Genomic DNA, 27,709 nt, shown 5'->3' on the forward strand with positions numbered 1-27,709 from the left:
CGCTTACTAGCTGTGTGATTCCAGCAAGTTATCTGACCTCCCTCAGTCTCCTCGTTTTGTAAAACAGTGGTGGCAGCCCTGCCTACTTAACAGTGTCATTCTGAGGGTTAAAGGGGTTCACAGATACACTGCACTGAGAACAGTGCCTGCCATACACTAAGTGCAATGTTAAGTATCAGCCTCTTCTTTTTTTTTAATTGAAGTATAGTTGATTTATAAGGTTGTGTTAGTTTCTGGTGTGCAGCATAGTGATTCAGATATATGTGTGTATGTGTGTGTGCGTGTGTGTGTGTGTGTGTGTATTCCTTCTTATATTCTTTTTCATTATGGTTTATTACAAGATATTGAATATAGTTCCCTGTGTTACACAGTGGGACCTTGTTGTTTGTCTATTTTATATATAGTAGTATCTGCAAATCCTGAACTCCCAATTTATCCCTCCCTTCCTTTCCCCTATGGTAATCCTAAGTTTGTTTTTTATGTCTGTGAGTCTGTTTCTGTTTTACAAATAAGTTCACTTGTAGAATTCAGAAATATATAAATTAGCTTCTTTTTCTAACCTCTGGGATCTATCCTGGTCATCACCCAGGACTCCAGCATGACTACAAGTCTTGACTCCAGCCTGCCTTACTCTCTTCTTTGGATCTGCCAGCACTGTCTCTTTAAATTAGGCTGACCTGTCCATAGTTTATGAAAAAGAACCCAGTAAGATAGAGCTTTGGACAAAAGCCCTGGAGTGCCTAGTTGGGTTCCAGCAGAAAACAGATGGCATACTCGATTAGGATAATAGGATTATTTTGCAAAGTTGTGGGCAGTATATAGGGAAACCACAGGGGATAGCGTGGCACCTTGGGGCTAGTAACAGGTGGGGTCCCTGACATCTCTAGGTCTGAAGGGGGAAGGGGAAGGAGTGGTTAAGAGAACCAGAGAGCATAAAAGGCACAAAGACCTCTGGCTAAGGGATGCAGACATCCCACAGTGACCTGAAGAAAGGAATCTGGGGCAACAAATCCCTTGACCTCCCTCCCCCTCCTTCCCACCCTCCTTCCTGTCCCCTGCCTGTCTTCCCCACTGGCTGTACTCATTCAGAAACCAGATGATAAGAGATTCATTTACTCTCAGTGTTGGTCTGCCTCCAGGGGCACAGAACAGGATGAAGAATGGTAGCGAGCAGATATGAAAGAGCTAACAGAAGTTATCCAGCATAAATTCTAGCCTTGTAGCATAAATTGTTCTTTGCTTTGTGCTCTTTTCTTAATTGTTCTTGGTTCTTGAACTGGTGACTTTAATGCCCAGCTTTAATCTCACTCCATGAACCCCATTATAGATTGAGCCCTCTGACTGTGTTCTTAATAATCTCTCTTGGAAGTCGTGTCTGTTCTAACCCATCCCCTCGAAATTTGCCTCATGTCCACACATGTCTCGGTACGTACTTAAAGCCGGCCAAAACCTCTGCTGCCTATTCTGTTCTAGTTCTTACCCACCTGATTCCAAAAGCCTGGTTCTATTCTTTGGCTTTGACATCTTCCATCAGTCTTTCTGATGTGCTCCTCTTTTGGGTCAGTTGGCCATGCATCTGACATTACATTTTGGCTTCCCTGGTAGTTCCTGAGGCTTGCTGGACCCCTCAGCTTTTGTGCCTCCCCTCCCTGCCTTGGGTGGAAGCTCCTGCTACCTTCAGTCTCCTCACTGCTGGGACAGTCCGCAACACCAAGCCTCAAGATCCAGAAACATGATATTTTACACTTAACTTTGAGTTGTATTTATTTACTGTCCCAGCAAGTGACCATCTCTCCGATCAATTGGATCTTCAAAACAATCAGAGGAGGCGTGTGTTATTTTTGCTCCATTTTTAGTAAATTCTCGGTAAAGTTAAGTGACCTGCCAAATGACACATAGCTAGTAACTACTAGGCACAAGGCCACCTTCTTTCTATAGATCATCTCCCCACAATCTAAGCTCCATGACAACAGGGATTTTTGTCTGTTTTGTTCACTACTGTTTCTCCAGTGCTTAAAGGAGTATCTCTCATAACAGGAGTTCAATAAATGTTTACTGAATGAATATTGAGTGAAGCTTGCATTGGAGACTCGCTACAATCCCATGAGGGAAGTATTGCTATTTCCCTCATTTTACAGATGAGAAAACTTAGGAGGCTGAGAGAGTTAAGTAACTTCCTCCAAATCACATCTTGTTAGACTCTAAAGGCCAAGGCCATGCTCTAAAAGGGTGCTACTCTCGGTGTGATTCAGAGAGCACGGCTGGACTATGAATCATTCGTTTCTAGCTTGTGATAAATACAGAAATTGAAGATGAGCTTTCAGAAATTCTTATAATAGCAATTTGACATTGCTGTGATTTTCCAGCATGTGACCAATGTCTTGTCTCACTGACTACGATACCAACCAGGGTGCTGTTGAATTCACAGAGACAAGTTACTGGTTGCACAAAGCACACGCCAGTAGTAGAACCACGTATCAATCCTCAGTTGATTAGAAATAAAAGAGGATTCTAGGTTTTCCCCACAGGTAGTTGGATAGGCAATGCCCTCATTTACTCCATGTATGCCAAATGCCAACACACCGTTCTCGTTTCCGACTCAGCCCTATTGCTAAACACAAGGGGAATGTATGTTTTCATCCAACAAACATTCACTAATCAGTTTCCTTGTGGCAGGTCCTGCGGTGGGTGCTTGGGTGCAGAATGGATAAAACAGAGCCTTGCCTGGAGAGCTGACCCTTGGAGTTGACACACACTTGGTGTGTCTGCATGTTCATGGTCCTCTCCTGGATAACAATGAAATGATTTAAGGAGAAGTCTTATCGATGGAGAGTGAGCTGGTGATGTCAGGCAGGCTCTCTGTGGTGCCCTGGGAAAGGACTATTTCTTTCATTGTCACAATGATGGGACTGCAGCCTTGGGGTGGGGATTCAGAAGACACAGGGCACAAGCTGACTGACACCGAGAAACCGATCTTTTGTTCTGTTAGATCAGGGCAACATCACTGTGAACTGGTTTATGCTATTTGTATCTAAAATACCAAGATTCTGACTTTCTCCTGAACATTTTTAAAGGGTATCAGAGACAGTGACCCCATGGATTCTAACACGGGATGTCACTCCAAAAGAAAACGAACAGTTTAATGAAGATGACTGGTCAAAGCACTGAATCTTCCCCAAAGAGCCTAGGGTTGGAATCAAACAGACTGTGGGTAAAGTCTCCAGTCTGCTGCACGGTGGCTTGTGGCCCACAGGCAAGTGACTTACCCTCCCTGAGAGGCGGAATTCTTACCTCTGAAATGAAGGTAATAATTCTTGCTCCCCAGGGCTGTTGCAGGAATTTGTGCTATAAATTCACTACAGGAGCTGTGTTATCGTACTCGTGAGTGGCTGTGGTGACTGTTTTTGTTCCCTGGTTGTTGTTAGCCGTAACAGACACGAAGCTAGGCAGGAAGGTCTGAAGCTGTGCACTTACCTGTGTCAAGTGCAACAGACTGTCTGGGTTTGCGTCTTGGCTCCGTTGCCTACTTACTGGCACGTAACAGGTGTTAGGCAAATGTTTATCTAAAATAAACTAAACTAAAATGGTGAGTTTGATCCAAAAGAGAAACCAAAGTCTAAACTAAGAGCTCATTGATTCAACATAGATTTACTGATGGCTTCCATGACCCAGGCATGGTGCTGAGCGCTGGGGACAAATAGTGACTAGGCTAAAGTCTTTGCCCTTGTGTGGTCAAATCCAGGGGAGAAGGCAGGCAAGACTATAAGGAATTAAGAGAGAGAGAGAGCAAGAGAGAGAGCGTGAGAGAGAGAGAGAGAGAGAGAGAGAGAGAGCGTGAGAGAGAGAGAGAGAGAGAGAGAGAGAGAGAGAGAATGAAGAGGAATGGGGATTGGAGAGGAATGTCAGCCTAAAGAAGGATACTTCTGCTTCTGCTCAGTCTTTAGACACAAGAAGGAAACACCCTTCCAAAGACCAGACAGGTGAACAGGGTGACCCCTGACCACTGCAGCACACAGCATACTTGTTACAGCTGCCCCTCTGCTCTTCTGCCTCCCCACACTGAACAGTAAACCCTATGAAGTCAGTATCATCTACTTTGCTCTGCACTGTCTTCCCAGGACCTCACAACAGCACTTGGTTTGTCCTTCATAAATATTTGTGAAATGACTGAAGAAATATCCCAGATCTATTTGCAAGAGATTTCCTATTTTGAGTTGTCTAATAACAATAACTAGTACAGAGTAACCAGTTAGTTTGTTCCAAGCACTGTTCTAGTTACTTTCTGAGTATTATTTAATCATTATAACAACCTGTAACCAATCAGCAAATTTGTCAAGAAAATGTTGCTGAAAACCTTCAATGTGCACCGCGATGGGTGAGAAGCTGGGCTGGAAGGAGAGTATTGAGCTTGCCACAGTGCTCTTCCATTTGTCTTTTTCAAAGAGCTCCCTTCATTCTCTTTCTCTCCCTGCATAAGTCTAAGTCATCCTCCAAAAATCCAATCAGGCAACTCCTCTGTGAAAGACTTTCCCATGAGTTGTGGGAGTTAGGGTGTTTGTTCCCACTCACTGTGTGCTCCCTAACATCCTCTACACCCCTTGTGGCAGGAAGAATTTCTTGGAATGGCCCTGAAGGCCCCATACCCTAAGCCCTGGAATCTGTGACTGTGATGAGATAGCATTCCTGTCACTGCGTTGCAAGGCACAGCTGGGTTTTAAAAAGGGCATGTAACCAGATGAGCCAGATCTCATCACCAAGAGCCTGTGAAAGTATAATGCTTTCTCAGGCTGGCGGCAGAAGAGAAAGGTAGGGAGATGTGGCAGAAGAGAAAAGCAGAGAGTCAAAGCATGAGAAGGACTCCATCCTCTACTGGCTTGGAGAGGGAGGGAAGGGACTGAGTGAGAATAACATACTTGACCTCTAAGAAGAGGGAGTGGCCCCTAGCTTGACAGTTAGCAAAGAAACAAGAAACTCAGACCTACAACCTCAAGAAACTGGAATCTGCCACCAATCTGAATGAGCTTGGAAGTGGATTCTTCTCCTGAGCCTCCACATAAGAGCCTAATCCAGCTAACACCCTGGTTTTGGTCTTGTGGGACCCTGAGCAGAGAACCCATCCGAGCCCATTGAGATGCTGACCTACAAACTGTGAGCTAAGACATGGGTATGATTTTCAGCTGCTAAATCTGCAGTCCTTTGTTACACACACACAAAAAGAAAATGAATACATCCTTCTATCCTACAACTGTCTATGCAAACATCTGTTACTTGTCTGTATCCCTCTCTAGACAATGAGATCTTCAAAGGCAGGGACTATGCCTTGTGTCTCTTTATCTTCAACGAGCAGCACTATGCCTGGCAGAGAGTAGGTTCCCAATAAAATATTTGCCCTTGAACTTGAATGAATTCAAGCAAGGTTAGGGACCTGAACTGAGTATACATTAAAAAATGAGGGAGCATTTCAAGAGATGATGTGACCTAGGGCTGGACTGTACTCTCATAACTGTCATGGGAGAATTGAGGTCAGCGTGGGTTGGAACATTCGGGGAAGACTTTAGCTTGTTCCTTATTCAGTTAAATACCTCCTCACTTCTCACCTCCTGCTGGTTACACATCATTCCTACTAATGCAGGGTGAGTCTGAGCTGGTGTTGGAGGAGATAGCTACTCCTGAAAGCTCCAGCTGGACCTCTGTAGCACCACTGAAAAGTCTTTGCTGAGAATGCATCCTTCCTGAGTGGACAACCCTTAGATCTGTAGCCTCCAGTGATTTCAATGAAACCAAGGAGAGACCCCTTCAAGTCTGTTTACAAGCCTGGTCTATGGAGCTGCCCAAGAATGGGGCCATCCTCGGGGATTGTGACCCAGACCTAGAGCCATGTTCCTGCCCTCCAAGGCATATCTAGACACAGAATCATCAAACGTGAGCCCTCTATGCACTAACTCCTGTAGATGACAAATGAGGAAACTGAGGAGCAGAGAAAGGATATTAGTATTACATGTCTTAAAGAGCAGATTAGTATGAGAGCTGGGTCCACAGCCCAGGGTTTCTGATTCCCTAGTTCACCTCATCACTGCCTCCCAGCATCCATTTGATTAATAGCCTCAAGCTCTTATTCTTCCCCAGAGGATCTCCATCTTTACTCGTCTCGAAATTTAAGACCTGAAAGGCAGAAAGAGTAAATTTTTTAGCTAATCCAAGCATGCATCGTAAATCTTTGTCTTCTTTCTGATGTGTTCAACGTAGCCCTCTCTGCAGCTAACAGACATTTGACATCTTTCCATGGTGATAGTGTTGGTTCTAGAAGAACAATTTTCTCACAGCCAGAGAGCTCATCACTGTAAAACAGCAAATTTGCAAAAGAAGGTTTTGGAATCAGGGAAACGTGTGTTGGGTGTTCATGTAGATCGGGGCTATTTGGGGGTGGAATTGGAAAGAGCACATCCCTAGGATTATTAACTGATTATTTCTTTTCAGCTACAGAGATGACAGGGAGAGAGACATGCACTTTCTTTAGGGACCTCTTCATTTAACACAGGCTGATCCATTTGACTTCCTTCTGCAGAAACTTGCAAAGCCTCCACATTGCTTACAGAATAAAATACAAAGGTTATATATCAGCAACCGTGGCTACTGATATTTTAATCTCAAATAACTTTTCTGCCTCATATTCCACTTTAACATCCCTTTTAGATTAGAATGTTTTCGTTTGCACATAACAGGAACCAAACTTGAACTAACATAAACAAAAAGGGGGCTTTATAATAAGACTTTTATTGTGTTTCATGGACTCCATGGACAGAAATGTGACAGGGATGATCTGAACTGGGAATTAAAACACTCTTAGGACTCCTCTCTCTCCTCTCCACTCTTCTGTGCATAATTACTTGACTCTTTTCTCCATCTGCAGAATGACAGCTCTTTATATCACAAGGAGAAAAAAGTATGGCTGCCAATTGCTTCTGAGTATAATGTCTTACATCTTCAGTCACTGGTAAGTTACTGGCTTCTCTTTATACATTTCTGTTTTAAAATTCCAAGCGATCAAAACTGATTTGCCCCATTTGGATCCTGTATCCTCCATGGGCGCAACAAACTGAGGACAGTGCCCAGAGGGTCTTTATACAAACATGGCAGCACCCATGGTCACTTTTTCTAGGAGAGAAGTGCTTATCTGACATCTAATAGATGTCCACTATCTTCCTCCCAACTTGTTCTAGCCAACTCCAATATTCCATACATTTTTTTCTCCCATGCGCTCCTCACCGGATGATCATAGACTCATTACATTGTTCAGGACTGGCTTAGAAACCAGGCAAAGATGCAATAATGAAGAGGGAGCTAGAGAAGGCAGAAGATTGTGTGAGTGAAAGATACTAATCATTTATTCATTCATTCAACAAGCATTTGCAGAACTCATGTTCTTTGCCAAGTACGATGCTAGGTATGATATGGAGAAAGCAATCCATACTCTATCTGGATGGAGCTCACATTTTAGTAAAGGAAACAGAATGTAAACAGATAATTCTAAGAAGACATGAAATGTGCCTGGATAGAAGCACATCCAGAGTGCCTTAGGGATACACAAGAAGGACACTCTGAAAAATGATGACATTTAAATTGAATCTTGAAAGCCAAGCAGGTTCTACTGAAAGTGGTAGCCGAGTAAGTGTGAAGTAGTCGCCAACGATTGATAATAAGCTGAGGCGGCCAGGGACTCAGCTTTTCTAACGTGTCAGGCACTGTGCTATGCGTTCTGTGTTCATTTTCTCACTTTATCTTCACAACGGCTCTCAGAAGCAGGTACTATCATTACCATTTTAGAGATGGGGAAACTGAGGCTCAGAGAAGTGGGGTGATTTGTCCAAGTTCCCAGCATGGCTTCAGTGGCAGTGCTGGGATTTAAGCCTAAATCTGTTTATAACCAAATCATATTCTCAAAGCACCTTATAAATGATCAGGAGCCCAGGTATTTTCTATGAATGAAATTGTGTAAAAAAAAACAAAAACAGAAACAAAACAAACATCAGCTTCTCCAGGATCCTTACAACACTCGTGACTCAAAGCCCGGGACAAGCTGAGCACATACACCAGATTCCTATCTGTACTTGTGCCAGTCCTGGGTCCTTCACCCTCAGATCCATCTTTACTTTTCCTCTGCTCATCGCCATTTCCCAGAAGGGCTGAGACCTGACACTGGGCTTCCCAGATTCCCGCATCAGCTGATTTCAACTGAGTTCTGCCAAAACGAGGTAAGAGATTAGAGAGTGAGGGAGGGAAAAGCCAGCTTTTTCTCCCCTTCCCGCTCTCCTTAGGGAAACATCACTGGCGACACTTGCATCCCCAACGTAGCTCTAGCCCCCACCTGGCACGGGCATGCTAGGGTTTCGGCTCCCCCTCCCCGACCCCTGTGACCCCAGGTCTAGCAATACTGCATCCTCCCTCTAGTTCAGAAGTTGTAGTGGTTTCCTGATGTTGCCTATCTCTAAGTTGCTCTCCATCCTCTTTTGCCTTCTCAGATCCTCCATTACTTATGGACCTAATTGCCTACATTAAATGTCCTATAACTGATATCCTTAGAATGGCTCCTGTTTTCCAGTTTGGACCCTGACTGATATGGCTTCCTCCTCCTCCTTGCTAGAGCAGTGTGTAGCCAGAACCCTCACATATCCATCATTCTCCTTGCCCTTTGTTACTATTTGGTGGCAGGGTAAAGATCATGATTTCCCTCCGGGGGGTTTTGGATGACTTACAATTTTCTCTTGCCAAAATTGTCAATGGTCTGCCTCTATCCCTGTGCTCCTTTTAGTATTCTGAGTTTTACCTGTGCATTTAGGCAGATCACCAGGAAGCTATATAGTTGGTTTAAATTAGCAAGGACACTCACCAAAGGCTTCCCCAACAGAAATCATAATACCAGTCTGCCTTGAATAGCCATTCCCAGCCTCCACATCCCTTTCAACCAGCGTATCAATAGAATAAATTCAACAAACACCTTTTTATTACACATCTAGTACATGCCACGTACTTTTCCAGGTGACTAAGATCTTCAAATAAACACGACTTGGTCACTGCCCTTAGGAAGCTGCCCATCCAAGTTCTTTTGGAAATCAGCATAGCAAAAAGTTTACACTTTCAAGTTTTCTTATTTTATCTGGTAGTGCAAACATGCACCCATCAAAATCTCCATCTTACCTGTCTGCCAGGAAGCTCAGAGCTAATCTTAATCATGAATCATAGTAACCCCATTAGCCTATATAATTAGTGAGTTTGCCTCTGCCTTCTTCCACATATGTTGTCTAATTCTATCTTAACAGTCTTATTTTCTACATATCTTTGATGGTAGGGCCCCTCAAATACCTTCTACACGTAGACTGAGTACATAGTAGAAATAATACATAATCCTCGTTGTGGGACCATCTAGTATGTAGGTATATAGTAGATGTTCAGTTAAAACTGATTGAGTTATTGACAAAGTCAGATGATAATCCAGACCATAACCTAATGCAATTGCTAATCTATTCATAACAATTTCTTGTGCCAATATCATCAGGCCTCAGCTCTTTGAGTTTTTTTCTCATCATATTAAAAAAAGAGAGAGCTCTTGTTTCCTGGTGCCAATTAAGCCATCTTGATAGCTTCTTGAGAAGACTAATTGTCTCACTTTTTATGTCCAACATGGTACTCAGCAATTGGACCCCTATCAGGCCATCCCCAGTTGAGTGGGTATAATTTGAATCACCCTCATCATGCTTGGAAAAGTAGCCACTCTCTGGTCTCTTAATATTCAATCTGGGAGAAAAAAAGTTCAATCCAAAGGGTTTTATTTTTCTTCCTGTGCTATTCCATTCCAAGACACCTACCTCTGGGTTGATCACGTCTAAATGTTAAAATGAAGCATCTGGAAGTCCCTTGAAGAAAAGGGATGTGGTTAACTCCTGGGTGTGCAGCATGTGCGTGCTGGGGACTCGTACAGAATTCAGTTGTTTCGACTTGAGTTTCAATAGAATATATCCTCCTACATGCATTCACTGTGCAAAGAAAAACTAGAGGAAGAGCTGGAATAATCAGAATGTAAGACAAACACGGCCAATGCCTGGCACATATGTCACCATGCACTGTGCTGTCACCGCCATGGACACCACCAACCAACCTGTCCCTCTCTCTTACTGAGCCCTAATACACCTCCGAACCTTTGGCAACCCAAAACGTCCGGCAGCCACTACCAGTGGGTCAGATTCAGTCTTTGAGAGATTATGTGTTGTCCTCTCCTGCTTGTATCTTTCATCTGGAGTCTTGGATTAGGGACCTGAATCCTGGGGCACCTGGTGATGAACCCCAGGCTTAAGGGAGTCAATTTATGGAGACAGGGGAACAGATTGTAGACATTGCATTTCAACCAAGTCTCCTACTTGAAGAGGACTATTCGCCCCATGTGAAAGTTCACACAAGGGCTGCATGCTCTTTAGATTTTAGCTTTTATTATCAGAGCTAATATTTCTTTGTAATTATTTTCTCTGTTCTCACTTAACCTTTCTTGTATATTTCAGAGTTGCTCACATGCTACCTGGGGGCATTGGGTAAATCTCTTTACCTCTCTAAGCCAGGGTTTCCTCATCTCATAGAACATAACACCTCCCATGGGCTTCTTGAGACTGAATAAAAAACATAACTTATAGTATAAGAATTAGCAGCACAAAATTTAGAACCAGAAGTGTGTTAAATATATTAAGCTCTGATCCACCGACTTCTACCTGTGACACTTTAGGAAAGTTCTTAAACCCGCAGAGCTCAGTTTTCTCATCCAAAAAAAAAAAAAAAAAAAGTACTGACCTCCTAGGGCCATTCTAAGGATCAAATTGGTGCCGTATGTAAAGGGCTCGCACATAGCTACATGGGAAGTAACGGGAAGGACTCTGTAGGCTCTGATTATTTTGACAACTGGCGCCTAGCAAGAATGCACCAAATGTTAGTTCTCCTTTGTTCAATTCCTTTCTGAAATAATCTCATCTCCTCTTTTACCTCCCAGAATCAGAGAGGTGAAGCTCTGTTGATCCAAGTAGGAGTGAAAATCTTCTGTCAGAGAGGAGGCGGGACCACCAAGGAGGCTGCGGATGTCTTGCCCTCGGAGGGTTCAGATATGGACTTTGCCACTCAGTCGCCCCACCTGCCCGCACTCCCACCCACCCTCCGGCCAGCGACAGGTCTCTTTGGCTAGGGAATGCTCCTTCCCGAGTCTCCAGGAGACAATGTATTCAGCTTCGTAATTACATGCTTCTCCCCAATCACGTAGCATTATCCCCCACATCACCACGCTGCCGGGGGAAAAAAAAAAAACCCAAATGCTAATTAGTCCTCAAATTATCATTGATTTGATTTGATGTTGAATAAGCTTTGCCGTTTATATTTAGGCAAGAACTTTAGATTCAACATGCTCTCTCTCAGATCGGGATTTTAAATAACTCTGTGGGGCCTGTCTTGCTTGTTCAGTGGTGTGTTTATGTCAAGAAATCAGCCTGGCTGCTCTCCATGGCTGCAGATGAATGCCAGGTTGATTGAGTGCAAGGTAGGAATTATCCTCTCGGCCAGTGCTCCACATCCAAAGCTCCTGGGAGCCCCTGAAGGCAGAAATCCCCATCTCACAGGAGAATGGATGGGAGGAGGAGAAAGATGAGAGGAGAAAAGAGGCTGTCTTGAATTGTAAATGCCTGAAATGGAGGAAATGTGTTTCTGATTCCTATTCAGATGGTGCGTCTTAGGTACCTGCGGGAGCCGGTCTCCTTCATAGACACCACTTCCTTTAATTCTAACAACAATCCGATGACACGGGCATTTGCGGTTGTGGAAAATGAGGCTCAGAAGCACAAGGTGATCTCACTCATCACACAGCCAGTGGGCGAGAGAAGCAGACGCTTATCTCCAGGTCCCCTGTCCAAGCCTGGGAGAGATGGGCTCATGCCTTCTCCCTCCTCACTGTTTGTCTCTTGGGTCCCCCATTCCCATCCCCAAATCCCCCAGCATTTTTCTCCTCCCTAGATACTCTGCCAGCTCCCAATTAAGAGAAAACATTACCAAAAACATCACTCAATGGCTTTGTTTTAGAAAATACTAAATGTGTTTGGGTGCTTTCAATTTTTCCTTCCATGAACCATGCTTTAAAGAGATCATTATCACTTCAAATAAAGGGGAATGAACAGTATTTAATGACAATCTATGAACACAAACATTTGCCATTACTAACTAGTGTCAATTCTTGTTATTTGACTCAAATTATCTATAACTCCTCTGGATAACCTTTTTGAAACATGGCTTTAAAAATCTGTGCTTGGGCACAACTTCCCTGAAGTCTGTATTTATGTTATTAATCCCCATGTTGGACTTTGTTTAATAAATCAATGTGTACTCTGTTGACTTTGACTTTCCTTCCTATGGTAATGAATAGTGTATGAGAAAAAATGAAAGGGAGGGAGGGAGGGGGAGGGGTGGGCAGAGGGAAGTAAGAAGGCAGGCGACATCCGAGCTCTCAGGCTGTCTGTGACAGGAGAACTGTCGGGCCCAGTCCACCCACGGCCCTCGTCACAATTCCCTCTCCCCCAACACTCTCAGTGACAGCCAGGTGGGCCAATGGTTAAGTGCGCTAAAGCCAAAGTCTGGGGATGGAAATTTTAACTCTACTGCTTACGAGCTGAATGAGCAGATTTCTTGATTTCTTTGTGCATCTTCTCCATTTGTCAACTGGGATGATAGTAGTGACTGCTTCATAGGATTGTGTGAAGATGAGAGGGGCAGTGTCATACTAGCACGCAGTCTACAGCTCTTAGCGCCCATAGACACAGAGATGCGCAGCCCAGACCCAGCTGTCAGCATCTTCAGGGTCCAAGTGCAGATAGCCCCGTCACCTGAGGTCGCACCCTTTCTGGGGCTGCCATAGCCCTCGAGTGAGTGGTGCGGGGGTAATAAGGCATGGCCATTTGGGTCCAATGCCGTACAGCTCTGATGAGCAATCCTCACTCCCGGGCTCCTGCAACTTGGGCTAGGGCTTTGTCAGGCCTGCATGGCAATCTCCCTCTGTCCATCCTTAGTCCTCATCCCTTCCTTTCACGTGTGTGGATCCCTAATAAACATCTTGTACCCCAAAACCATCTCAAAGGTCTGCTTCTGGAGCACCCAGCCTGCAACAGCTAACACAATTGTTATTAAACTCTTACCAATTTCTCTTCCTAAATAACTCTCAGATGCAGACCTGCTTCTCCAATCCTACCGTTTTCCTGATTCAGGTCTTCACCCTTTCACACCTGGACTTTCAGCCTCCTCACTGATCCCATCAGCCTCTGAGGCATGCTCTCCATCTGTGTCTGAGCAATGGTTGTCTAGAAAGACTTGCTTAATTCTCTGCTCTTTCTCCATTGCCTGCACTGCAGAACAATGTGCTAGTCCCAAATGGGCATCAGGTGCCTTTTGCTCCATTAGCCACCCTCCCTCTGCTCCTTCCCTTCTGTCCCCAGACTGCTTAAAATTTCTTGAGTATTTCATGGACTTCCCTATTTTATGCTTGTTTTCTCACCTTCTTAGCCAGACCAGTTCTTGCTCATTTTTCAGTCTAACTGAAATACATCTTCCTCTAAGAAGTCTCCCCAGTCCCACCAGGCAGATACAATTACTCTCTACTCATATACATTCTTGTCTTTGGATTTTGTAAGTAGTTTTGTATGCGCTTGGTTGTTTAGCCTACCATTTCTTCTATTAGTTGGCGACCAACTTCAAGATCAACATTACATCTATTTTTAGATCTGACTGATCTTTGTGCATGTTCTTACTATAAAAGTAGCAGAAGTTAAATGCAGACAATTTAGAATGCAGATAAGCAAAAGAATAAAATGAAAGCTGCACATAAATCTCAACATTACTATTAATCACTGTTTGTATTTTTCCGTGTATTCTTCTAGACTTTTTACTATGCATACATGTCTATTTTAATGTATACAGTAAAAACTGGGCTATATGGATGTGCTGGTTTTTCAGCCTGATTCTTTGAAGTTAATATTCCAACAGATTTTATTATTTAAATAGTCCTTTTACAGCATCATTTTTAGGGCTGCTAGTTTTCCATTTTATGGACTAGCCATAATTTATTTAATCTTGCTTGTGTTTTATTCATCTTTTTATTCCAGCACGTAACAGAGCACCTGAAATATAATACAAACTCAGTAAATGTTTATTGATGGTGTTTCTTCCATATTAAGAAAGGGAAAAACATTAAAGCTCTTCCTCAAAGAAGGTATTGACACTGATCTTATTTCTTGCCTTTTCTTTACTGTCAAATCTCCTAATACTCCTTATACTCACAGTCCGAACTTCCTCAGCTCCCCCTTACTCCCTAATTCATGTTGGCTGGTTTCTACAGTCCACCTTTCCTCTGTACATGCGTTATACTGAGGTTATCAATGACCTCCTTGTGATGAAATCTGCTATTTTTTGTTCCCGTCCTGCCAATTCTCTCAGAAGGCTGAGTCACCACTACAGATTACCCTTCCTGCTCAAAACCCTCCTAAGTCACTCCTAACTGCTTCTCTGCCAGGGCACCCCTTCCCTGCCCATCTGTGAAATACTTATTTTTGTTCCCCTTCAGGATCTCTTTTTTCCAAGGATAGTTTTTTTTAAATGCCATTATACCCCAAAGAATGACTTGCTTGCAAGAAGCAGAAATGCAACTTAAACTATCTTTGCCCCCTAAAAGTGGGGAATTAATTATTCACAGGGTCCAAGAAAGGGATGAATAATCAGATGTAATCAGGCCAGAGATACAGCTGGACATCAAGAACAGTCGGACACTTGAAAGCTGCCCGTAACAGCATGTGCCGGTGTCCTTTCTCTGACTCTCCAGTGAGTCAGCTTTGTTTTCCCTCATTTGGGCTGTCTTCCTTCGCAAGAGAGGAAGCATGCATGCAGACCTAAACATCACCCATTTTATTCCTCCGGAGAAGGGAATTGATGCATTCTCCAAATCCTGGTTTTAAAAATATAAAGCAAGAGCTCCTACTGGCCAGGCTGAGAGCAGATGCCAACCTATGAACCAATCAACAGTGGTTGGAGGAGGAGTCATGTGAGAAGCCAGTGGTTCCTGCAGATAACATAGTTGTAGTAGGGGGAGGGGGAAGGAACAGTTCTCAGAAGGGGAAAAAAGTCTCTTCCCAGAAAAATGAGAGGAGTGTTATTGAATGAATAAAATTATAGTTGTCCACTAAAACCTTGATAAAAGATGTTAGCTGAAGTCTAATACATGAAGTCCAGATGAAAAGATTCAAAAAAACATGAAGATGTCAGGGCATCTACAACCTTGAGTGTGAGTTTGAGAGTGTGTGTGTGTGTGTGTGTGTGTGTCAGAGAGAGAGAGAGAGAGAGAGGTTATATGTGAGGGTTATAACTAATCTGTTCGTTTGGCTAACACAATATTGTAAATCAACTACACTTCAATTTAAAAAAAGAGTCTCTTCATGTGCCTATTGATCATTTGTATTTCTTCCTTAGAAAATTGCTTGTTTAGGTCTTCTGCCCATTTTTGGATTGGGTTGTTTGTTTTTTTCATATTAAGTCGTATGAGCTGCTTACATATTCTGGAGATCAAGCCTTTGGCAGTTTCATCTTTTGCAAAAATTTTCTCCCATTCTGTAGGTTGTCTTTTTGTTTTATTTATGGTTTCCTTTGCTGTGTAGAAGCTTGTAAGCTTAATTAGGTCCCATTTGTTTATTCTTCCTTATATTTCTATTGCTTGGGTAGACTGCTCTAGGAGAACATTTTTGAGATCTATGTGAGATAATGTTTTTCCTATATTTTCTTCTAGGAGGTTTATTGTATCTTGTCTTATGTTTAAGTCTTTGATCCATTTTAAGTTTATTTTTCTGTATGGTGTAAGGGACTGTCATTGATTTACATGCTGCTGTCCAGTTTTCCCAACACCATTTGCTGATTATCAGAGAAATGCAAATCAAAACTACAATGAGGTATCACCTCACACCAGTCAGAATGGCCATCATTCAAAAGTCCACAAATGACAAATGTTGGAGAGATTCTGGAGAAAAGGGAAACCTCCTTCACTGCTGGTGGGAATGCAGGTTGGTACAGCCACTGTGGAAAACTGTATGGAGATTCCTCAAAAGACTAGGAATAGACTTACCATATGACCCAGGAATCCTGCTCCTGGGCATATATCCAGAAGAAACCCTACTTCAAAATGACACCTGCACCCCAATGTTCATAGAAGCACTATTTACAATAGCCAAGACATGAAAACAGCCTAAATGTCCATCAACAGATGACTGGATAAAGAAGTAGTGGTATATTTATACAATGGAATACTATTCAGCCATAAAAATGACAACATAACGCCATTTGCAGCAACATGGATGTCCCTGGAGAATGTCATTCTAAGTGAAGTAAGCCAGAAAGAGAAAGAAAAATACCATATGAGATTGCTCATATGTGGAATCTAAAAAAAAGAAGAAGAAGAACATAAATACAAAACAGAAACAGACTCAGACGTAGAATACAAACTTGTGGTTGCCAAGAGGGAGAGGGGTGGGAAGGGACACACTGGGAGTTTGAAATTTGTAGATACTGACAGGCATATGTAGAATAGATAAGCAAGATTATACTGTATAGCACAGGGAAATATATACAAGATCTTGTGGTAGCTCACAGTGAAAAAAAATGCGACAATGAATATATGTATGTTTATGTATAACTGAAAAATTGTGCTCTACACTAGAAATTGACACAACATTGTAAAATGACTATAACTCAATAAAAAATGTTTAAAAAAATTCCATTTGAACTAAAGAATAAAGTAACTGAACAGTAAAAAACAAAACAAAACAAAACAAAACAAAAAGTCAATGCCTGGATGAGAACACTGATGAGACAGGCTAATTCCCTTCATTCTAATGCCTGTTCATCAAGGCTAATTTAGTTTCCTTGGATTCAAGAGGAAAATATCTTTTGGACAGTGTACCAGAGATTTTGGCTGCTAAAAAACGTATAGCTCCAATTGTAAATAAACAATTTAACAGCTGGTTTTCACAAACTCTTTTGTGAAGTTCACATCATTTCCCTAGTGTCTACCACAGAGTAAGATCTCAAAGTCTTCACAGAGTGAATGCGTGAAAGAACGCGTAAGTGAAGTCCCTCTGAAGCCATTCACTGCTGGTGGAAATAATAATATTGTCAAGCTAAATTTCCCAATGTAAAGACAGAACAGACCCTAAACTACGAAGACACCTCCCCTGCAAGGATATCTAGAGGGAGCTTTTGTTATTTTTGCCCCATAGACTCCATTTTTTAAAATATCCTCTTTTTTTTGTGATAGATTGGGGTTAATTTCCTGAACTATTCTCTGTTTCTCCATCATAGGACTATGTATTCCCACCGATTGGCATTTGATGTGCCTGCCTAAACTGAGGGAGGAATATGCATTCCTGCCTCATTGACTTTGAGTCTGGCCATGTGACATACTTTGACCAAGGGGATATCAGGGATATGTGACACTTGCCATGTCCAGTCAGGAGCTTTAAATGTGCCTGCCTGGTTTGGCTGGATCCCTCCCCCTCCCACCTCAACCATGGAAAGAGCATTTCCCAGATAGTGGCCACTCCTTTGGTTTGGATTGCAGGATGAGAAGACACATGAGTTAAGTTGAACCCAACTTATCCATGGCCTTCATGTAACATGAACAAGAAATAAATACTTGTTGTCATGAGCCTCTGAGATATTGGAGATGTTAATTATTGCACCAAATCTTACTAATATACTACATATAAATAAACTCTACACATTGTCATAATTAAATCATTTCCCATTATTTATTTCATCACCTGCCATGTAGAACCACTAGTCAGCATGGGTTAGGTAGGTGATAATTTGCTAGAGTGGAAAGTTCATGGGTAATGAAGCCCATCAGACTGATACCTTATGTAGCCCAGATTCTTCCTCTCCACACAACCCTGTTAACTTGTAAAAATGAAGATCACATTATCATGAGGATGAAAGGAAATGATGTATGTGAGATGCTAACACAGCATAGTTTATTAGTTAATGACTGTTCAATGAAGGAAGGAATACATGAACAAATGAATAAATTTCATATTCCATTCATTCAGTCTCTGAATATTTACTGAACACTTATCATTCCCTTCCTGGTATATGGTGTTTAAACAAAATGGGAAAAAAATCCCTACCTTCATGAAGATTAAATGCTCATGGGAGAGTCAGATAACAACCAAATAAATAAGTAAATATATCATACAAGGTAGAATAAGTTCTATAAAGAAAAATAAAGCAAGGTAAAATAATATCACATTAAATTATGGGAAAATCAAGAAAGCCCTCTCTGAGAAGGAACTTTGAGCAAAGACTTGATTTAAATGAGGGTGCATACCATGAAAATACCTGTAGGAAGAATGCCCCAGAGAGAGAGACCTGCAAGATCAAAGGCCCCGAGAGAAATGTACTTGAGATGGTCAAGGAAAGGCAAGCAGACTTGTATGACCAGAGGACAGTGAGAGAGTGGAAGAGAAATAAATGAGGTGGTGTGGCCTGGAGCCAGATTCTGTGGCATCTTATAGAACTTCAGACTTTACTCTAGGTGTAAAAGTCTGTCCTGAGGAGTTCTGAGCAGAGCAGTGATAGGCTTTGATTTAAATTTGAAAATTCTGCTCCATGGACAGTAGACTGAAAGAAAGCAAGTAAAGTCACTGCATTGCATGACTCCAGGCATGTCCTCACACTACGCGGATGTTGTCCCTAGAGTTGTGCTGTGCACCATATATATGGTCATGGGCGTTGGCCTGGAGACAAGGGCAGAAGTAGGGGGTTTGGTCAAGTTAGTGCAATAGACCAGGCAAAATATTGGTGTTTGGGGCTAGGTTGGTAGTGGAGGGGGGTCAATAAGACGTGGTTGGATTGGGATTAAATTCTGAAGGTGAAGCTGATGATATTTGCTGATACATTGGATATATGATGTGAAAGAAAGGCAAAGGTCATAGATTACTCCAACTTGGACTAAGTAATTGAACGAATTATGGTGCCATTTACTGAAATGTGGTATACTGGAGAAAGGGCAGGTTTATGGCAGGTGGGAAGAGAATATATCAACAGTTCTGTTTCAGCCCCATTATCTTTGAGATGCTTCACATCTAAGTGAACATGGAAAATAGGCAAATGGAGTTGAGTCTGAAGATCAAGAGGAGAGAGTGGGACTGAAGAAACAAATTGGTAGTCATCAGCAAATAATGCATTTTAAGCCATGAAATTGAGTAAAACTCCTCCCAGGAATATGGACCGAGAAGAGATCCAAGGCTCAGCCCATTTGCTTTTGTGTTTCCCATGGTGACTGGCACAGGACCAGGCATGTAGTGAATATTCAACAAGTGATCATTAAATTGGATGTAAAAGCTTTGGACCAGAAGGAAGACAAAGATGCAGATACAAACATCCATGAGGTAAAAATGATCTCGGTATTTTGTAGTCTAGGCTATAAGATGCATCTTGTTAATTGTCATTGCCATGTTCTGGTCTAGTTTTTAAGGGTTATCTGAGGTCTAATCCCAAAAAGATAGAACTCTATGCTCAGCTGGCATTCACCTTGGGTGTCTTCTCTGAGGATCTAGATCTCTTGATCTGTGAGATTGAGTCTTTTTTTAATTTGAAATGATAATATTCATAATAATAACAGTAGTTTCTATTCATTAAGCCCTTATTATATCTTAGGATCTTTAAAAATATCCTCACAAAAATTCAGTGAATTAGGTATTATCATCCCCTTTTGCAATGAGGAAACCAAATCCATACTGCTTGTAACTGGCAGAAAGGGGATTGGGACTTAATTCAATTTGGCTTCAAATTCTGGACTCTTTCCATACTTCTAGCTGCAAGAATTCAGTCCTTTACTAAAAATAGGTTCAACTGGATAAAATATTCATTTTTTATATTTAGGATAATAATAATATCTCCCATTTGTTAAGTGCTTGCTTTGGGCCAGGGAAATATGCTGGGAATATATGCAGGGAATAGATGAGATAATGCATCAAAACTGATGCATTATCTTATCTAGTCCTCATTAGGACAATATGAGGTAGCTATTATTGTAATCACCGTTTTACAGATGGACCCTTTGAAACTTAAGATCAATGACTTCTCCAAGGTCATACAACTAATTTAGTAGCAAATCCAGGATTCAAGCCCAAATTTGGCTCCAACACCTTAGATCTTATCCAATGCAGTGGCTAAAACTTGCAAATTAATAATACTCAGAACGATAAATAAAAGCTAAATAAGAAAAATGTTTTAGATCAGAGGGACTGGTTAAGAGAAAAAAGCAACTTATATGATGGAAATTTTTAGATATTTTGAACCAGATGATAAAATTTATTTATAAATAATTTTCTTTTTTCCAAGCAACCCAGAAATGCTAGTCACTCTTTGATGTTATTTGGAATGAATCATTGTATCATAACACATTGGGAAAGACCATGCCTTCAAAAACCATCTTCAAATCTTAGCTCTACCACTCACTGGCTCTATAACCTTGGATAAACTATTTATCTTCTCTTGACTTTAGTTTCCTCATTTGTAAAATTAAAATAATAACAGTTTGGGAGAGGCCCAAATAATAGGATAAATAGGAAGTACCTAATAAGGTATACAGTACTTATAAGGAAATATAAGGAAAGTACCTTATAAACTGTGAAACACTACAAAAATGCATGCATAATTATTTTTAGCGTATGTAAATGAACACAGAGTCCCCAGATGTAAATGAATGAAGGGGCAAATTACCCAGAGAGACAATGGTTTCCTTTTATTTCAGGCACACAGTAGGTGTCCAATAAATGCTTATTTAAGTTCAATGAGTATAGAGTTTCAATCAGGCAAAAAGAAAAGATTCCAGAGATCTGTTGTCTAACACCCTGCATGGAGTTAACAATACTGTAATGCACGTTCAATGACTGTTAAAAAAGGAAAAAGTGTAAATTTGTTATGTGTTTTGTTATTCCAATTAAAAAAAAAAACAGTGACTACAATGTGAGGACAATTCTCCATTTCAAAAGTCTATTCTAAAAGCCAAAGTCACTCTTGAACACCTGGGGAACACCTTCAGAATACCACACAAAAGCAAATCTTTATTTCAGAGATAAACTTTGATGTTTAAAAATGAAAGACAAAAAGCTGTTTCTTAGGGGCAAAGAAGACTTCTCTCAACTTCTCTCAGCTTGAGAGGCATATTGTAACCTGAGAAGTGCCCCATGTCCTTCATCTCTGAGCTCCCCTGCCCTCTGCTCCCCCGTCTCAGCCCTCTGTAGAACCTACCTTCCCCCATGCTATCCATCTCTGTCTGCTGCTTCCTCTCCCTGGCCCCATTAAGTTCTTCATTCCTCTCCTTGACCCCCCTCCCCCTCCCCTCTCCTGCAGCTAGCCTTTATGTGGAATTAAGATATAGGCATTTTTTTTATTTCTGTGGCATGCTTGAAGTTTTTAAAGCTGTTGTATCCTGTTATTTAGGAAATTCCAATCATTCCCTTTCAATCAAAAATTCAAGAGAACTGGACATTTTCAGTATTCAAGTCATTCATTGAACAAATATTTTCTAGGCCACAGCTCTGTCTGGGAGTATACTTGTGAACAAGACAGACTGGATCCCTGCCCTTATGGAGTCCACGATTTTTGTAGGGGAGACAGATTAGAAAGGAAGCAATCAAAATATGGTGTGAACAAATTGTTGCACAGGACTATTCGTAGCAACACTATTCACAATAGCCCAAAGGTAGAAACAACCCAAATGTCCACTGATCAACCGGTAAAGAAAATGTTGTATATACACGGGACGGAATATCACTCAGGCTTAAAAAGGAATGAAGATCTGATGCATACTATACTACTGATGAACCTTGAAAACATTGTGCTAGCTGAAAGAACCCAGATACAAAAGATCACACACTGCATCATCCCACTTAGATGAAATGCTCAGAATAGGTAAATTTGTAGCACAGGATGTAGATTGGTGGTTGCCAGGTGCTAAGGGGTAGGAGGAAATGGGCAGTGATTGCTTAATAGCTACAGAATTTTCTTTTGGACTGATGAAGATGTTTTGGAAATAGACAGAGGGAGTGTTTGCACAGCATTGTGAATGTGCTGAATCCACTAACATTGTGAATGCACCACTGAACTGTGCACTTTTAAATGGTTAAGTTTATGTTACATGAATTTCACATAAATTTTTTTCTAATTTATGGTGTGAAAAATGCTACTATGGAGTAAGTACAAGATAAAACCTGTTTAGGGTTGGTTTCATGGAGGCGATGCCCTACGAGGTGGGATTTTCATCGGTTCTGCAAATATTTATCAAGGCTGCTCTGCAGGGTGGACCTGTCCTAGGTGCTGAGGATACAACTGTGATGACAACAGGCAACCTCCCTGTCCTCGTGAAGCTTATATCTGGCAGAGGGGGGCATGGGAGAGGCAAACAAAAATAATTCATATTATGTCAGGAGGGGATAAGTGCTGTGGAAAAATATAGTAGAGTCAGGGGCTTAGGGAGCTCCAGAGAACACTGAATGAAACACAGCAGAATTATCCAGACAAAAGGAAAAATGTTCAAAGGCCCAGCAGAAAGAGAGTCTGACATTTTCACTAAACCTTATAAAATTTCTTTCTACTTGTATGTGGACAACTCCTGAATTTTCCCCATCCTGAGCCAGCTTAATCTTTCTCTTTTATTTTTCACTTCAGTTAATGTTATCTGTCAAGCTAAAACTTCAGTGTTATTTTTAGCATGTTCCTGTTCTGTAAGATCTTAAGATAATTTTCCAAACAGAAATATTTTAGTTTCTGTTCACCAAAGATTTTGCAGTGCTATTAATTCTAAAACTGCTATTTAAAATTTTAAATGCAAGATTTTATAGTCTATCTTGCAATTTAAAGAATGATTTTGTGGTATCCTAGGATAATATTTTTTCCCACTGAATATTTCTCCAATTTTATAATTAGAATTAAGAAGGAGGAATAGGATTTCCTTTTAGAAATTCTAATCACAGCTAAGTTTTTTGAGAATATTTCTCCTCCATGAAATAAACAAACATTGATTTTTATTAACTACGTGGTAAAAGCTGTGAAAAGAAATAAGGAAAGACCTGATCAGTTAAAGAAAGATATCTCTGACCAAATACATTTTGGTGCTTTTCTCTAGAGGCTGCTGCTTTTATGTAATGTTAGAGAATCTTAGAGTTTCCTGCTTTCTGCCATAACCATCCTCTCTCTGTTCTTCCCCCAACCCACCCACAAAGCCTATTGTTCTTTATTAGGTGCTAGAGACATCCATCCCCAATTTTTCTAGGACAATAATAAAAGAGCAGGAAAAGGGATAAAGAGGGAAAGATATGTCACCCTAATGAGCCAGGCTCCTTGAACCAAAAGTCTTTTCAGCTCAGGAATCTCTGGTGTTCAGCTTGTATTGAAGTTGGTTTCCTTTGGTTCCCATTACCAAATCTCAACCCATTCCCCGACTCCAATCCCTGTGAAAGGATGCATATGATGAGTACATCAGAAAAATAATACAATTTCAGAGCCCCAGATTCAAGAGGGGCAGCAGCTGGGTTAAGGTGGAGCTGTGCCTTTTAATCACCATAGTCTCTCATCTAGAAAGGATACAAGAGCCTTGACTGAAAGGAGTGTGGGGCTTCTCAACTTCCCAAGTCACAAAATCACTCCAGATGGAAACAGAAATAAAATTCTAGGGCAAAATGGACTAAATTTGACATTGGAAGTTGTGTTGGAGTCCACATGTGCCCTTACTTCTTAGTGTAACCTCTATCTTTACCATGAAGCTGAGCTTCCTCATCTGTGAAACGGAACATCTACTTCTCAGGGTTGTCTTCTACAGCTGGGAAAAAATTGGCATATAGTAGGTACTGGAAATAGATGAATCTCAACAGATGTTTGTTGAAATTTCCATCTTGTTGCAAATTGCAGATCCAAAATTTTGTACATTTGAGGGCTGTGTTGATAAAACATCTGGATACACCAGTATCTTTTTCTCGATGTATGTCCAGATGTTCTGGGCCCTATGCAGATCTAGCTAATGTTAATGCATTACCCACATAAGTATCATTTATTGGATAAAAACAATGTGCAGAAACTTGACACACAGAAATTAAGAGTCAAGGGAAAGGAGGAAGCTTATCATACGACAGCCAAGCTTAATTTTTACAAGTCTTTCCTTATGATATCCAAAAATAAGGCCCATTTCACTTACAACAGTCCATCAGTTAAAAAGAAGGGAACTCAGAGATTACATAACCTGAACCACAACTGAAGGGTGGAAAAACTGTGGCCCAAAAAAGTCACAATTGCCTCAGACTGCCAGCTACTTAGGACAAAAGCTTGGATTAAAACCAATAATGCTAATTCCCAGTCTTATGCTCTTCCACTTGAATCCCCAGCCTCCCACAGCAGAAAGCAATTAGAGACTATGAACTGGAAAGAACCTTGGAGTTAAAACATGAATATTAGTGTCATGTATTAAACACAGCATGCCCTATGAAGTAGGGATTATCTGCTGTTTACAGATGAGTGGAACTTAATGCTCAGATGGGGTGAGTAACTTATCCTAGGTCACAGAGGTAGGAAATGAGGAGTTGAGATCTGAACCCAGGTAATCTGAATTTGACTCATACCCCTACCTGCTCCTCAACCATGAATGAAGCAAATTCTATTGCCTATTAATGATGGAGGCAAATGATGTATTGGAAAGGACTTGGAATTAGGGTTAGACAAAGATGGTATCAAAATCCTTGCTCTGCTACACACTGCTACTCACCAAGAGTTATATATATATATATATATACAGTGGGGAAGGATATCCAATCTTAACTTAGTTATCACTTCCTCTAGGCTGTGTGATAGGGCCCTCCTTAGCAGTGTTTATCTTCCTCCTGGCAGACTAAAAACTCACTAAAACAGAGCAGGATCCACGTCTTTCAGCTTCACCATTATATTTCCAGCATCTAGAAAAGTGCTGGGCATATGGTATATGCTCAGTAAATAAACATTTTATTGAGTGAAGGGAGCCTCAGTAAGTCATGTTCTCTGCATTGACCTCATATTTTCCTTTGATAAAATGGAAAATTCGTACTTTTCTGTAAGAGAAGTTTCTAGCTGTGAATTCTCTCAATATTTCATCCTGGGATGGCCAGAGAGATAATGTGAGTTGCATCTTTTGGAACGACCATACATATAAAACTAGTTAAAGGCAGTAGCACTTGAGTTTTTAGCAAAATAAGGCCAAGAAAATTAGATACTTGTAAGTGGAAGAGGCCACAACTCAGGAAGAAGCTGAGAAACTCTGGAGATGGCTAGTATTGGAAGAATCCAAAAGATTAAAAAGTGTCTCAGTGGTCAGCTTGGATTTATGACCTCAGGCTGTAAGGATTTACCATCAATAGGTAGTGCCTGTGGGCTCCAGTAATCAACAACAACCTAATGAGAATGTGGATGAATCAATAATTAGGGTCTGGGCCAGATGAGCATAACATAGCAGCACAACAGATTTTCATTCAATGTTCATTGTATGTTATCTTTTCTTCTGACTCCAAATCTGTAAACTTAACTGCTCACTGGACATTTCCACATGAATGTCACACTAACATCTCAAACTCAATATATCAAATCTATTGTCAACATTTTTAGCTCTTAATTTCATTATTTCTCCAGTATACTTTAAATCAAAGTCCATAGCCCAAACAAAAGTCCGAAAGGCATCCTAGACCTCCCTCAGTCTCCTTCCATTAAAACGCATGGAGTACATCTCCTTATTATCTCTCATACTTTCCCCTATCTCTCATTCCCCAACCACATATACCCAGCTCACGTCCTCATAACTGTTTACTCAAACTGTTGCAGCTTTCTCCTAAGTGATCTGTGTTCTAACACTGGCTGTTCAAATATGGTCTCCACACAACACCCAGAGTGTTCTTTCTAAGATTAAAATCTGGTCATGCCACTCCCTGCATAAAGCCTGTCCCTGCATCCTTTACTTACAAGCTTATGTCTAAACTCATCTTGCCGTCAGGACTTGGCTCTTGCATACCTCTTTAGATTCATCCATCAATAATCTCCCATTTGCTTAATATGTTGCAGCCCCAGCTCTTGCCCTTTTCCAGAAGCTTGGCATCACTGTAATGCTGGTGTGGCTGTCCATGGTACTGAATCAACTAGCAAAGGCTGTTGGAGTTCTCTCTACTACTAGGATGCTGGACACTTTTCTCCAAATGCTCCTAGAACTCTAAGGGTTTTTGTTTGTTTGTTTTGTTTTGTTTTGTTTTTATGTATTGATAAAATCTTCAAAATTTGTTGCACAACAAAAAATAGACCTTTTCCATGTTTACATATTTGGTTTAAGCAGTTCAATTTTTCTTTTCTGTTTTTAGTGTTTGGAAAATAAAATGGTGAGAAAAATTTATGTATCTAGTACTAATATGTTTTAGTTGGTTTCTATAAACTTTTATTGATTATATATCAAGATACTGGTATCACTGGGTCAGGCATTAGGCAAAAGAAAGGAGGAAAGAGTCTGTACCCTCTAAGAGATCATAGTTAAGGGAAGATGCAGATATGCAAATAAGTAATTAGAATGCAGTGTAAGGGATAGAAGAGGTATACAAATGAGTTAATGGGGGAAATTGCGGTAGTGGGACATATATCAAAGTCTGTATTAAATGTTTGATATACAGTATCTCATTCAGTTCTTACATCAACAACTACCTATGATAGATATGTTTTTTGTCTTTATTTTTAAATTTAGAAAATTAAAGCTTAGAGTGTGGAAATAATTTCTCCAAAGTCACATGGCTGCTACATGGTGTAACCTGGATTTGAACTAGGTCTCAAGGCTCTAGAAACATTACTTAACTCCTTCCAACTCTATCTGGCTTTTGCCCTTAGGGCTCTAATTATGCCTAAGGATTAGGTAATAAAAGCTGTCAAAGGAAAGACTAGGGATCATTGGTAAGCTCAATTCCATTTACTTCCATTTAAGAGAATCATGGAATCATAAAATCTTTGGGTTGACGGTTGAATTGAGACCCAAAGAGGTTTCGTTATTTACTCAGAGTCACACGATCATCAAACACGAAGTTCATATGTACTACCAGTTTTCCCACCTCTGAGGCTGTTACTCTTTCCATCTCGCTCCGTGGGTAATACATCCCAAAGATGGAGGAAAAAGTGGCTAGAGAGTGAGATCAAAGCAAGAACAGGGATTGGTAGGGTAAAATACTGTGTGTGTGTGTGTGTGTGTGTGTGTGTGTGTGTGTGTGTGTGTGTTCCACACTGGCCAAATTCCTGATAATTATTAATATTCAGTAAATTTTTTAAAATGAATAAACTAAATGTAAGCTGGATCAACCAATCCCATCTAGGATCGAAGTTCAGTTAAATTTTGATAAGGAATATGTGTTAAGTAAAAAGCACCATTTTCCCCTCCCTTTCTAGTATGTGCTCCATTAAAAAAAAAAAAAAAGACTAACTGTTTACTGAGCAGTTACCAAATGTCAGTCAATATGTTAAGTGCTTTACACTTATCATCACATTTAATTTTTCAACAATTTTTAACAACCATATGAGTTAAGCATGTTAATATGTTGTCCTCATTATGATGAGGAAA

This window comes from Camelus ferus, chromosome 13 (genome assembly GCF_009834535.1).
Source record: "Camelus ferus isolate YT-003-E chromosome 13, BCGSAC_Cfer_1.0, whole genome shotgun sequence".
Taxonomy (NCBI): domain Eukaryota; kingdom Metazoa; phylum Chordata; class Mammalia; order Artiodactyla; family Camelidae; genus Camelus; species Camelus ferus.